Here is a 14,027-nt window from a genome sequence, read left to right as displayed (position 1 = left end):
ATATGGAGAGAAGGAAAGTAATGGTAGTGATGGGCTCCGAAATGAAAGAAGAAGGAAAGTAATGCTTGTGCCCCTCCCTCTTGGTTAGCCCTAATCCTCCTCTAAGGAGGATTGGGATGCCCTAATGTGGCTAAGCCCTAATCTAATTAGGCTTAGTCCAAGGGTAAACCAATTTTGGGTTTGATCCATGCAATGTCCTAATCCAATTAAAACTTAATGAATCATGACTCAATTGAACCCTTCAATCCTAATCTAATTAGGAGTCATTTTGATTCATTAGATTAATAATTAATTGGGACTTAATAAATCCTAATCCAATTAGGACTTATTTAATTTTAATCCTAATCCAATTAGGACTCTAATTTGAATCCAAAGTCCTAATCCAATTAGGATTTCTAGAAATCCTATTCCAAGTAGGAATCCAAAATAAATTCAAAATCCTAATCTAATTAGGATTGTGGGAATCCTTGATCGGTTATTTCAATTTCAAAGATAAACCACGCAATAGCACGTATCCTGTAGGATAGTGATTACGGGTGTCAGTCCATAGGGATTGGAGAATAAGTTATTTTTCTTTTAAAAGTAAATCAAGAAGAAGAATTTGCTAACTTGATTTAACTAAATTAATTCAAAGGGCATAAGCTAGAGTAAAAAGAATTTTAAGTTATCGATTAATGAGAGCTAAAAGTAAGATGAATGCAGTAGTAGGAATATTTTACGGGAAGAGATGTTTAGGGTTAGAATCCACCGATGGATTTGTAAATATGATGCTTTCAATGATTTAGATGCGTGTATGATCTGATTGCTCTTAACTACAAGTTAGGGCAATCATATAAAAAGTTGAAATCTAACCCACAGTATGAGTCATCTAAGCCAGGTACAAACCATCTTCTCTAAGGATAGGCATGGTCTGTCCTATTTAGCATGATTCATCTGATGATTAATTTCTCAAAGATAAATCTGGTAGTTGCATAACAATCTCCTCCAAACCACAGGTATTGAATTCGATTTCGATAAACTATATTAATTCATGCAGAGGCTTTCTACAAGATAAACATCTTACACAAATTAAACAAGACATTTCAAGATCATAATTTCATTAAATATGCAACTGTCTTACAATGCTAAAAATCAAAGAAATGCAACATAAATACTCATCCACGGCTTCATCAAACCCCTAAACCAAGATTTAGCTGCTCATGGTGGCCGGAAGTCCTCCCATCTTCATAAAAAAATTACTCTTCACTCCCTTCCACGCACGGCTTTCTCCTTCCTTTTCTTCAACAAAACAGGGGGTCCCCTCTTTCTGTCGAAGCCCGCTCCCCCCCTCTCCCAACCGAGCTCCCCTTTTTCCTTGCCATCGAACGCCCCCTCCCCTCTTATAGCCGTCCGGCGCATGCGGAGAGAAGGAAGAAGGGATCACAGCGGCTGATTCCGGGGCGTGGTGCCGGGAGGCAGATCGCGGACGAAGAGGATGAAGGGCTGGATCAAAAGTAAACCACGCAATAGCACGTATCCTGTAGGATAGTGATTACGGATGTCGGTCCACAGAGATTGGAGACTAGTTTTTTTTTTAATAACAAATCAAAAAGAAAAATTTGCTAACTTGATTTAACTAAATTAATCTATGAGTACGAATTGAAATTTATCAAAGTAGATGGATCTAGGGTTTGGAATTTACCGCGTAGCATTGCATTAGGGACTGTGTTCTTAATGTTTATCTCTTGGAGAGGCATGCAAATTGGCTACAAGCCTTTTAAAATAAAAACATAAAGAGGTTTAGGAAGATCCATCTTAGGTATAGCATGAAGTGTCTGCCTAATTATGCTAACCTAGGATGCAGCACACCTCAGCTTCCTAGGCATGGATCATCTTAGACTACTTTGGCAAATATAAATAGTAAATGGCATGCTCAAGGTTTAAATATCATAAAAGAAATATTTCATTGAAGATAAGAATTTAAACAAGCTCCAAAATAATGAAGAAAATAAGAACTACAATGCTCTGATACATTGCTAGGGCTTCATCCAGCCCTAGACTAGACGTTTAGCCGAGCATGGCTTCCGGACGACCTTCCATCTTCAAATGAAATTGATCACCTCCCATTATTCCCAAAATATTCAAAACTATTCTCTTTCCCCCTCCTTTCTCTCTTTTTTTATTTCTTTTTTTTTCTTCTTCCCTCTCGGCTCTCTTCTTCTTTTCACCGAAACAGAGGGTCTCCCTATTTTTCTCCCAACCGAGCTCCCCTTTTTTCTTGCCATCAAATGCCCCCTCCCCTCTTATAGCCGTCCGGCGCACGCGGAGAGAAGGAAGAAGGGATCACGGCAGCTGATTCCGGGGCGTGGTGCCGGGAGGCAGATCGCGGACGAAGAGGATGAAGGGCTGGATCTTGGGAGCTGGTTGGACGGGAGAAGGGGCTGAATACATATCCCAACTTGGATGCGTGATCCTTGGCATGATGCGGGAGGGCTGAATCACAGGCTGGGGATTCCGAAATGGAGTTGACACGTGAAGCTTGGAATTGAATCACGGATGCAAAAGATCTCAAATTCGGAAGGGGGCTGGGATCATGCTTGCAGTCGGACAGAAGGAGTTGGATTACCGGCTGCTGGGAAGGAGACTACTCTGGAAAAAAGCTGGCTGGGATTCAAAATTCGGAAGAGGGAGACGGCCGGTGATCGCGGAGGATTTGGTCCTCTACTCGCTCGGATTGCTGGCAGCACGCGGCTGATGGCGGGGTACCCGAGGATGAAGACGATGCCGCTTGGATGTGGAAGACGCCCGGCTGGATGCATCGCAGGAGAAGAGGATTGGAAGACTGGTGGGAGTCGATCACGGTTTGGAGCTGGGAATCGATCGCGGAGGATTTGGGAGCATTGCTTTGAAGCGATGATCTGGGAGGCTTTGGTGTGCTAGGGAGGATTTGGTATCAACGGCACAAAGGTCTCCCCTGTTTCAGCTGAGAAAGAGAAAAACAAAAAAAGAAAAAAATCATTTCTTGCTCTATTTTGACGTGAAAATGGGCATATGTGGATTTAAAACAAAGGCCTCCCCTATTTCGCTTAGTGATGCAGAGATGAAAATTTCTGAACCCTTGGATTGCTTGGGGGAGCCACGGACAGTGGTCGGTGCTTGATCTCAATCCAATTGGCTGAAGTTGGGTGCATGCATGGCAGCTGGGCATTGGGCTCGAACCCACTGTTATTGAGCTGAGACGTGCCGGCCGGTACGCTCAAAAGGCGGAAACATGTGAATTATTTACTTCTTACCATACTTTAAATTTATTTAAGAGATTGTTCAATTTTATGGTAAAATAAGTAGTTGTCCTTTTAAGAACATTGGTAAATGCTGGAAAAAAATTATTAAATTATAGCTTAATCAGTACTTATCATACCCCCAAACCTACATTTTGCTAGTCCTCGAGCAAAATAATAATAAAAAAAAGAAAAGCTCTAACTCACTTTCGCAGGCATCGCGATTGCATTTACCATATGCAACAAGGCTTTAAACCCCTAGGTTACCCTAGTGGACGAGTTATAGTCTCGTGAGGGTTTCCAGTAAAGTTACCCACAAACTTCAATCTTAAAATAAATCAGTTATTATTATTGTTATTATTAATTTCTTTTCTCTTTTCTTTTCTTTTTTTTTTTTTAATCGATTGATCTATGAAGTGAAAAATCAAAGTCCAAATGCATACTAACTAAGAATTTCAAAAACTCTTTTTTTTATATATATTAAAATCTAATTTAAGATACATAAATGATAAGAATTTCAGAGCACACACGGTTTTATTTACTAAGTCAGCCCAAATCCTAGGTCAAAATGCAATTCAAGTTGAAGTCATTAAGTTTCTGTTAGGAAGTTGTAAGACTTATTTATACTGGAGTGCTCGGTGAAATCTGGACCGTACACAAGCTAAGAGTTCGGATCTCCAAAATATTGCTAATACTAGTAGTTTCCAAGGATTGGTCGAAAGGACCTGCTTACTGATTCAAAATCATCTTATCTGCAGGATTTCGAGAGTTGTGGATATTTACTTTAGTACCTCACGAGCTTTATCTGTAATATTTCAGTTTACTCGAATTTTTACAACGACGGCTTTCACACTATCGTCTTTTTCAAGATCAATACAGAGTTTTTTTTTCTCTTTTTTTTTTAAGATATATAAATTGTGCACTTTTACTCTTGTGATGATTTCTCCGTGTAACGAGCAATCAGTCGACAATTCTCACACCAGTTAGCACAAGGTGTCAGGCATCAAGACTCCCCTACGGACTTATGCTCGGAGTTCTCATCATAAGCCCACTTGACCTTTGACAATAGGTAGTCCTTTTCGATGTTCCTGACTAAATCCATTATTATTGATGATTTTTTTTTTTTTTGGATTAGATAAGTGTGATTCATCAGGATCCAAGGTTGCTACTATACTATCAACATAATGTCGAGCCTAGACCTTAGAAGGGTCGGCCAGTGTGTAGTGAAATTCCAAAGTATTAATTAGCTTGCAACTCCCTAAGAGAGACTTAATAAAAAGAACTTAAATTTATATTACTTCCGACTAGTCATTGGGCTTTTTAGATTTTATATACCTTGTGTATTTATCATTCTCGCATTCATGTATAGAAATTAGATTTTTAAAAACAAAAACTTTTTTTATTTAATTTTTATTATTATTATTTATTATTATTTTATAAAAAATGAAAATGAACACACATTTTTTTCTATTTTTTTTTTTTGGGGATGAAAATCAAGATGAATACCCCCAAACCTAAACCTAACATTGTCCTCAATGTTAAAAAAAAATCTAAGAGAATTGGGTTGCCTCCCAACAAGCGCTAAGTTTATTGTCTTCAGCCAGACACAGTGCATCCTTAATTATTTTGATAAATAGGGTTCGCCAAATTAAGGGATTCGATCAATTGCCCGTTGGCAACACAGTCCACATAAGATTTTAACCTTTGGCCATTGACTTTTAAAATATGTCCACCATTGAGGTGTTGGATCTCTACTGCACCATAAGGAGAAACCTTTTGCACTACGAATGGTCCATCCCACCTAGAGCGAAGTTTACCCGGAAAGAGTCGCAACTTGGAATTGAATAGCCAAACTTTTTGACCAGGTTCGAAGGACTTACGATTAATGTTTTTATCATGAAAAGCCTTAGTCCTTTCTTTATAAATTTTAGCATTTTCATAGGCCTCATTGCGCAACTCTTCAAGTTCACTTAGTTGGAGTTTTCGGTTAGGACCAGCTGCTACCATGTCTAAGTTAAACTTTTTGATCGCCCAGAAAGCTCTATGTTCAAGTTCTACCGGTAAGTGACAAGCTTTTCCAAAAACTAATCAGTAGGGAGACATACCAATAGGAGTTTTGTAGGCAGTACGGTAGGCCCAGAGAGCATCATTTATCCTTTGGGACCAATCTTTTCTATCGGGACGTACCGTTTTCTCTAAGATGTGTTTTAACTCCCTATTGGACACCTCGACTTGTCCACTTGTTTGGGGATGGTATGGGGTAGCAACTTTGTGGGTGATGTTATATTTGCGAACCAAAGCCTCGAAAGACCGGTTGCAAAAATGAGATCCCCCATCACTGATGATGGCTCGGGGTGTGCCAAAACGACAAAAGATATTTTCATGTAAAAATTTAACCACAACCTTGTGGTCATTAGTTTTAGTGGCGACAGCTTCTACCCATTTGGAGACATAATCAACCCCTACTAGAATGTATTCGAAACCAAAAGATGGTGGAAAAGGGCCCATAAAGTCAATACCCCAGACATCAAAGATTTCTACAATTAAAATAGGATTGAGAGGCATCATATCTCTACGGAAGAGGGTACCCATCTGTTGGCACCGTTCACAAGTTTGGAAAAAGTTATGGGTATCTTTGAAAAGTGTGGGCCAATAAAATCCACTCTATAAAACTTTTGCTGCAGTTTTTCTACCCCCAAAATATCCCCCACAAGCTTGTGAATGGCAGAATGAAAGAATACTTTGAAATTCGCATTCGGGGATACATCGACGGATTACTTGATCGGGACAATACTTGAATAGATCGGGATCATCCCAATAATAGAATTTCACTTGTGAAAAGAATCGGTTCTTGTCTTGAGTTGACCAATCATCAGGAATTCGTCCTATGGCCAGGTAATTTACTATGTTTGCAAACCATGGTATTTTTATTCCTCGTACCTCAAATAATTGTTCATCTGGAAAAGAATCATGTAAGGGAAAGGTATTTTGAGAGGGCTCAAGAAGAATCCTAGATAAGTGGTCCGCTACGATATTTGCAGTACCTTTCTTATCACGAATTTCTAGGTCAAATTCTTGTAGTAAAAGAATCCATCGAATCAGACGGGGTTTGGTGTCTTTCTTTGCAAGAAGGTGTCGAAGGGCAGCATGATCAGTGAATACGGTAACCTTGGATCCTAAAAGGTAAGATCGAAACTTGTCTAGCGTGAATACTACAGCTAGTAACTCTTTCTCAGTGGTGGTGTAGTTCAATTGTGCATCTGAGAGTGCTTTACTAGCGTAGTAGATGACATGAGGTACTTTATCTAGCCGTTGCCCTAAAACTGCTCCAATGGCATAGTCGGATGCGTCACACATCAGTTCAAATGGAAGGGTCCAATTAGGGGGCCGTATGATAGGTGCAGTGGTTAATTTCAAGCAAAAATTTTTAAATGCCTCCTCGCATGCTTTATCAAAGACAAAGGGAGTGTCCTTAGCAAGAAGATTGCACAAGGGTTTGGAAATCTTGCTGAAATCCTGAATGAAGCGACGGTAGAAACCAGCATGGCCAAGGAATGATCGGATTTGTTTCATAGTTTTGGGTGGAGGGAGATTGGAAATAAGATCGACTTTGGCTTTATCTACTTCAATGCTCCTCTTGGGCACGACGTGTCCTAAAACTATGCCTTCTTAAACCATGAAATGGCTCTTTTCCCAACTTAATACTAGGTTGGTCTCCTTACATCTTTTCAAAACTAAGGTCAAATTGTCCAGACAATCGTCAAAAGATAGGCCAAAAACTGAGAAATCATCAATGAACACTTCTAGAAAGTTTTCCACCATATCTGAAAAAATGGCCATCATGCATCGTTGAAAAGTTGCGGGTGCATTGCATAGTCCAAAAGGCATCCTCCTATATGCAAATGTCCCAAATGGGCAAGTAAAAGTGGTTTTGTCTTGATCGTCCGGGTAAACAGGTACTTGACTATATCCAGAATAACCATCTAAGAAGCAGTAGAAATCTTGACCAGCCAACTGTTCCAAAATTTGATCTATGAAAGGTAGAGGGAAATGGTCCTTCCTAGTCATTGAATTAAGTTTTCTGTAGTCAATGCACACGTGCCAACCCGTGGTTGTGCGTGTTTGTATCAATTCTCCTTCCGTATTTTCAACCACAGTGATACCTGATTTCTTGGGTACCACTTGTGTCGGACTCACCCACTTACTATCAGAAATTGAATAAATGATTCCGGCATCTAATAACTTCACCTCTTCTTTCTTGACTACCTCCTTCATGTTTGGATTGAGTCTTCTTTGCATTTCTCGGGTGGGCTTTGCATCATCTTTTAGATGAATTCGATGCATACAAACAGAGGGGTCAACCCCTTTCAAATCGGCTACAGACCATCCTATGGCATGTTTATTCTCTTCTAGCACCCTTAAAAGTTTACCCTCCTGTTCAGTAGATAAGTTGGCTGCGATGATTACAGGGAGGCTATCTTCTGGTCCTAGAAAGGCATACTTAAGATTTGTCGGAAGTGGCTTCAACTCAAGTTTAGGTAGAGAATCAATGGAAGGACAAAGTGATGTGCTAGCAATGGGGGGAAGGGGTTCAGGTCGGATCTTCCAAGGAAGGGAACTCATAGGAGATTGATTGTCGAGTAAGATGTTAACTTCTTCTACGGCCTTGTCTATATCAAAGTTGTCAATGTCAAAATGGGCCAAATATGCCTCTAAGGGATCATTTGCTAAGATATAGGGAAGGGCGTTCTCTACAAGATCATCCATTTCATCAATTAGGCAATACTCGTCTTTCCTCACATGTTGGTCAGCGGCATGAAACACATTTAACTTAATTTTCATGTTTCCAAATGATATATTCATTGCCCCAGTTCTATAGTTGATACATGCATTGGCTGTCACTAAAAAGGGACGACCAAGAATCACAGGAATTTGTTTTTTTAGGTTGGGCACATGTTCCATGTCAAGGACGATAAAATCTACTGGAAAATAGAATTTGTCTACCTTGACAAGAACATCTTCAATCATCCCCCTTGGCATCTTCACAGATCGATCAGCCAATTGTAAGGACACCGAGGTAGGTTTTAATTCACCTAAACCAAATTTTTCATAGACTGAATAGGGTAGAAGATTCACACTTGCCCCTAGATCTAAGAGTGCTCGGTCGATTGAGTTATTTCCTATGACACAGGAAATAGTAGGAGCACCAGGATCTTTGAATTTTGGAGGGGTGTTGTGTTGGAGAATGGAACTTACCTGCTCAGTTAAGAGGACCTTTTTAGGCACATGTGTCCTAGATTTTTGCTTTTGGGTGCAAAGGTCTTTGAGAAATTTGGCATAGGAGGGAACTTGTTTGATGGCATCAAGGAGTGGGAGGTTGATTTTAACTTGTTTGAAGACCTCCATCATCTCTTCTAGTGAAGTTCCCTTCTTGCCAAAGGGAGAGGGTGCATTAAGTGCTTCAGGGAATGAGGCCTTTGGAATGTGGGTTGTGGCAGATGGTGGATTAACTGAAGAAGGTTTTGGGTTTTCATGTGATACATTCCTCTCCTTTTCTTCATCTTCCTTGTTGTTACCCTCCCCAACCTTATTATCTATCACACGTCCACTCCTAAGGGTAGTCAAAGCATTGGCTTGCTCATGATTTAGTCAAGTTTCTTGAGCCACGTATTGTGTCCCCTACGATTACTCATTGGTTGACTTGGAAGCTTACCTTCCTCTCGCTTGTTTAATGCATTGGCTAGTTGACCCATTTGGGATTCTTGCTTAGCAATTGATTGCGTGTGAAAGTGCAATAGTTATGTGTTTGTCTCCAAACCTTGAAGGGCAGTCAACACTTTCTCCTCAAAGGCTGTATTTCTTTGGGTTGGAGGAGGAGGGTGTTGAAATTGAGTTGAGGGACGGTAGAGATGAAAATTTTGGGAGTAGGATTGGGCATTATTCGAAGCTTGCTGCCTCCAAGAAAAATTTGGATGATTCCGCCATTCCGGGTTATATGTCTTGGAAAATGGGTCATTACCCGGTCTGGGCTGTGTTTGGGCAGCATTGATGTATTCTTGCACGACTTCGGGATATTGGGGTGCCGAGGGGCACTCATGAATAGGGTGCGATGGGCTAGAACAGATAGCACACACTTGTGCTTGGGACGAGCTAACGATATGTCCTCCTATCATCAATTGATCAATCTTATGGGACAATGCATCTACCTTGCTAGACAGGTCCATGGAATGACTTATTTCACAAATGGTCCCTTTTCTTTGAGAACTCGGGGGTACTTGACGAGAACAGGAAGCATGGTGGAGGGAGTTTTCATTAGGATTTTCAAATAATTGCCATGCTTCATGCTCATTTTGAAGCATAAAAGTTCCCCCGCATGCAGCATCGATCATCTGACGGTTTCGTTCAGTCAATCCGTCATAAAAATATTGCACTAGCTGCCACTTAGGTATTTGATGATGAGGGCATTTACGGATTAGGTCCCGAAATCTCTCCCAAGTTTCATGAAATTCTTCTCCCTCAGTTTGGGAGAAGCTTGTGATGGCACGTCTAAACTGGTTCGTTCTCCCTATGGAAAAGTATTTTTTTAGGAATTCTTGTTGCATTTGATCCCAAGAACGAATCGAGTTGGCTTCTAAAGAATTCAGCCATTGTTTGGCTCTATCTTTAAGGGAGAAGGGGAATAATCTAAGTTTCAAAGCATCATCAGTGAAATTCTGAATCTTGACAGTGGTGCAAATCTCAAGAAATTCATCTAAGTGTTTATATGGGTCTTCGTTGGTGAGCCCATAAAAAGATGGGAGCATTTCGATCACACTAGACTTTATTTCATATTGTACAGCTGCTACTTCAGGTAATCGAATGCAAGATGGGGAAGTGTAAATGGTGGGAGTAAAGTACTCCCTCAGGAGTTTGGGTTGTTCTTCAGCCATTGATAAGTGCTAAATAATGCATAAATTAACCTTTTATTCATAGCACTTATCATTATTTTAATTCACATATTTCGTAAAGTTAACCATAAAATATGTGTTACCATCATCATTGCATTTTAATAATTATCAGAGGTAATTCGAGTTGATTTAATTATTTAATAATTAAGCCTAATGAATGCAGGTCAAGTCAAACTTATTTGGGATGATCCCTGAATCCAAATCATATGCACCCCGCAAATCAAGACCCTCTGATTCAGTCACCCAACTCTTTTTCCACATGATCCGATTTTAATAAAATCTCTTCAATTATTTGTTTCTTATATCTCAAAGTATATCATCTAATTGCACGGATCTCAAAGCCTCAGCCCATCCTTATTCCATCTCTAAACACAACCCCCAGCTCCTCTCCGTTGACAAAACAACTTAACTTCTCATATCCTCTTCATTACCGTTCAGTATTTATCAACAAATCCCAAGCCTTATCCAAAGATCCCCTGCTCCCCAGCTTCCTCAGCTTCATCCTCCCGTGACCCACGATAAGATCCAGCTCCTCCCAGCTAAGTCCCAGCGTCCAAACCAACCGTTTCCAGCCATCGTCCAAGCTTCTCCTTCGCATTGAACAGATCAGGCCATATCCCATGATCTTCGCATCCAGCATCTAAGCCTATCTCGTCGACTTCCTCCATGCTTCGGTCATCCAAGATCTTCATTCCTTCCGCAACCCCTGCTTCGGAACAGAGTCCGAGTCTTCATCGATCCAACCACCCACGGATCTGTCTACCCTCCATGGATAGCTCCAAATCTCAGCAAAACCAGCCAACCGTGGGTGATCTCCCGCTTCCAACGAACAGGGCTCTGTTAAACTAAATCCAAACCAGCAGCATCCATCCATGAATCCGATTCCAACCACTGCCAGCAGTTCCCCTGTTACGAGTATCCCATTTGCATCTTCCCGAATGAATCCCAACCATTTCCTTCCGTGAACTAACTCATATCTTTCCCAACGGCATCTTAATCTTATCATGATCCCATGCTTTCGTGATCCCTTCCCTTCATCCACGTCAAAAGGAATCCCAAGTAAATCAGCTTCCCATGTCTTCCGAAGCTCCTGCATCCCAAACCGATCAGTTCTTCATCTAACTGGATCACTTCAAATCTACCTCCCGAGATGATTGTATCCAAACAACTTCATCCCTTGGATTAACAGCTTTGAACTTCATTATGTTCTCCTCATCTTCCCGAATCCTTTGCGATTGAGCTTCATCTCCCAGCCGTGAACATTATCCGAACATTATCATCCCCTGTTTCGGAAACGGAACAGAGGATCATCCTGATCCTCTTCTTCAAAACAAAGCTTCACCGTTCCAGCTCCTTCCGCATCCGAGATCTTCTCCGCAGCAGTTGCAGCTCATATCTTCTTCATCACGGATCAGGATAACAGCTTCATCACGGATTATCTCCCAACGATTAACCACTCGTGAGCCTTATCCTACTTCCTGTCATCTTTATCTTCCCACGACGTGATGAGATAACAGCGGCTGTGAAGGCTATAAAAGGGAGTCGATGATGAAGGCTAGAGGCATTCTCTTCCATTCCTCCTCTTCCCCACCAGGGGAGGGTGCTGATCCCATTCCTTCTTCCCCCACCGGGGGGGGGGGGGAGGCTTCTCCCATCTCCTCAGAGGCCAAATTCACGACGGGGAGAAGAAGAGCTCGGGTTCACAGGCAAGTTCCCACGGAAGAATAAAAAAATAAGAGGAGAGAGAAGAGTTTTGTTATTTTGGGAATATTTCAAAGAAAGAAATCATGAAGGAAGAGATGGGAGCCTGCTGCTGTGCTGCTGCTGCCGTCTCCAACTCCATGCAGGGCTGATCTCTTCTCCAGGGCCGGATGTAGCCCTAACAAAGGGCCAAGGGTTTTTATATTTTTAATTTCTATTCTTGGAGTTGTATAAACCTTATTCTGCTTCTAATGAATATTTTATTTCATCTCATATTTAATTTCTATGATTTTAAATATGAAGTTTATACAACTGCTCTTCATGATCATTGAAGTAAAAATAAGATAGTTCATGCTTAAGGAAGATGCGATGTGCTACCACCTTAGATTAGGGTAGACATTTCATGCTAAACTAAAGATAGATTATGCCTAAATTACTTCTGTGAAATTTTATTCGAATGCTTATTAGGCTTGTAGCCAATTTGCATGTTAATCCAAGAATGAAATAAATTATAAATAACCCTTGTTCTGATGTTAGTGGTGAATTTCTCGCCCTAGGTTCCTCCAAACTGATCATTTTAATTGCATTTCTTATTAAATTACTTAGTTTAATAGTCTTCACAAATTCTCTTTTTCAAATATTTTTATTTTTAAAGAAAAACAACTGTACCCCAATCCCTGTGGATCGATACCCGTAATCACTATCCTACTAGATACGTGCTATTGCGTGGTCTTTAAAGTTTATCAATTTTTGGCGCCGTTGCCGGGGATTGTTAACATAGTTGTTTTTCTTTTCATAAAAAAAAACTTTCAAAAAAAAAACTTTCAAAAAATATATATATCTAAAATAAAATAAAAATATTTTCTATTTTTTTGTTACTTTCCTTATCTCCTTCTTCTCTCTTACTAATTTTTGATTTTGGTATTATTTAATCAGGAATCGAAGAAGACATCTGGGACGATCAAAAAGAAAATTGCTGGAAAAGGAATGCTGTAGAGGTTTGCCCAAAAAATATTAAAAAAAAATTGCTGGGGAAATTCCCTTTGGTAACCTCTAAACCTTTCTTATTTAAATTGATTCCCAGTTTGCCTGAAATTTTGTGGTGATTGTTTGATTTTAATTTCAGCGAAAGTGTGAATGCATGCTTGATACACATACACCAATTAATCCGCACATAGTAAGGGCAATCACCCCAACAAGATAAGAACTGGATTTCATCACCAGATTCTTGCCCAAATTAAGTGAATCAATTCTCACATAGTTACCACTCTAATTAAAATCAATTAGACGTTGGCCTCTAGGGACATTCGAGCTCAATAGGATGAAGATCACCGAAAGTTGCACCAATTTCGCTCTGTGGCTTAGTTAATGTCTAGGCAAGCTTTGTCCCTTTAAGGGAGACAGTTCATCTGTTCGAGGCAAGTGGTTTTTATGTGGGACCTTTGCAACGCATCGTGACCCCCCCACTTACCTGGGAGCTTACCTGGTCAACTTAGTTCATTAGACCGGATTGGAGGCTTAGGTGCCCTCTTCAAACCAGTTAGGAGTTGTCTAGTGATTTTAGGATAAATATAAGGAATCGATGTGTTTTTCTTTTAATGCATGCTTGGCCCATTTTGACTTTGATATCGACAAGACCATAGAGGCAGTCAACTCCGTGCTCGATAATCAGTCTCCCACAAATTTTCTTCTATGGAAAACTCGGCATGAACCCGACATGATATAATTAAGGATGCACTGCGTCTGGCTGAAGACGTTAAACTTAACGCTTGTTGGGAGGCAACCCAATTTCCATAGATTATTTTTGCACATTTTCTTGTCATATTTTTTTCAGGAGTCCTTATATTACTGATGCAACTAAGGTACAATGTTTCTATCCTCCATATGCATCATATTTTCGTCCAAAATAAAAAAATATATAAAACAATAAAAATAATAATATAATATTCAAAAAAAAATTCATCAAAAAAAAACATTGAGGACAATGTCTGATCTAGGTTGGGGGGTATAGGATTCGAATTTGAAGAAAGTTTTCGTATTTTTAAATAAGTTTTATCTCAAAAAAATTAAATAAGTTTTATCTCAAAAAAAAAAAACCTAATTTCTATGCCTTAGTGCTGAA

At 40.1% G+C, this 14,027-nt stretch overlaps 1 non-coding gene across 1 annotated transcript; it reads left to right on the top strand.

Moving 5' to 3' along the window:
* Positions 1 to 9,704: 9,704 nt before the first annotated feature.
* LOC149767968 (small nucleolar RNA R71) lies at positions 9,705 to 9,810 on the top strand. The gene has a single exon (XR_016400081.1). It is a non-coding gene; the product is annotated as a small nucleolar RNA R71 (small nucleolar RNA).
* The last annotated feature ends 4,217 nt before the right edge of the window (positions 9,811 to 14,027 follow it).

The sequence above is a fragment of the Phoenix dactylifera genome, chromosome 3, assembly GCF_051530095.1.
Source record: "Phoenix dactylifera cultivar Ajwa chromosome 3, Ajwa_hap1_PhDact_Kaust_v1.1, whole genome shotgun sequence".
Classification (NCBI taxonomy): Eukaryota; Viridiplantae; Streptophyta; class Magnoliopsida; order Arecales; family Arecaceae; genus Phoenix; species Phoenix dactylifera.
Note: the sequence above shows the minus strand (reverse complement) of the source record. Positions and strands in the feature narration are given on the sequence as shown.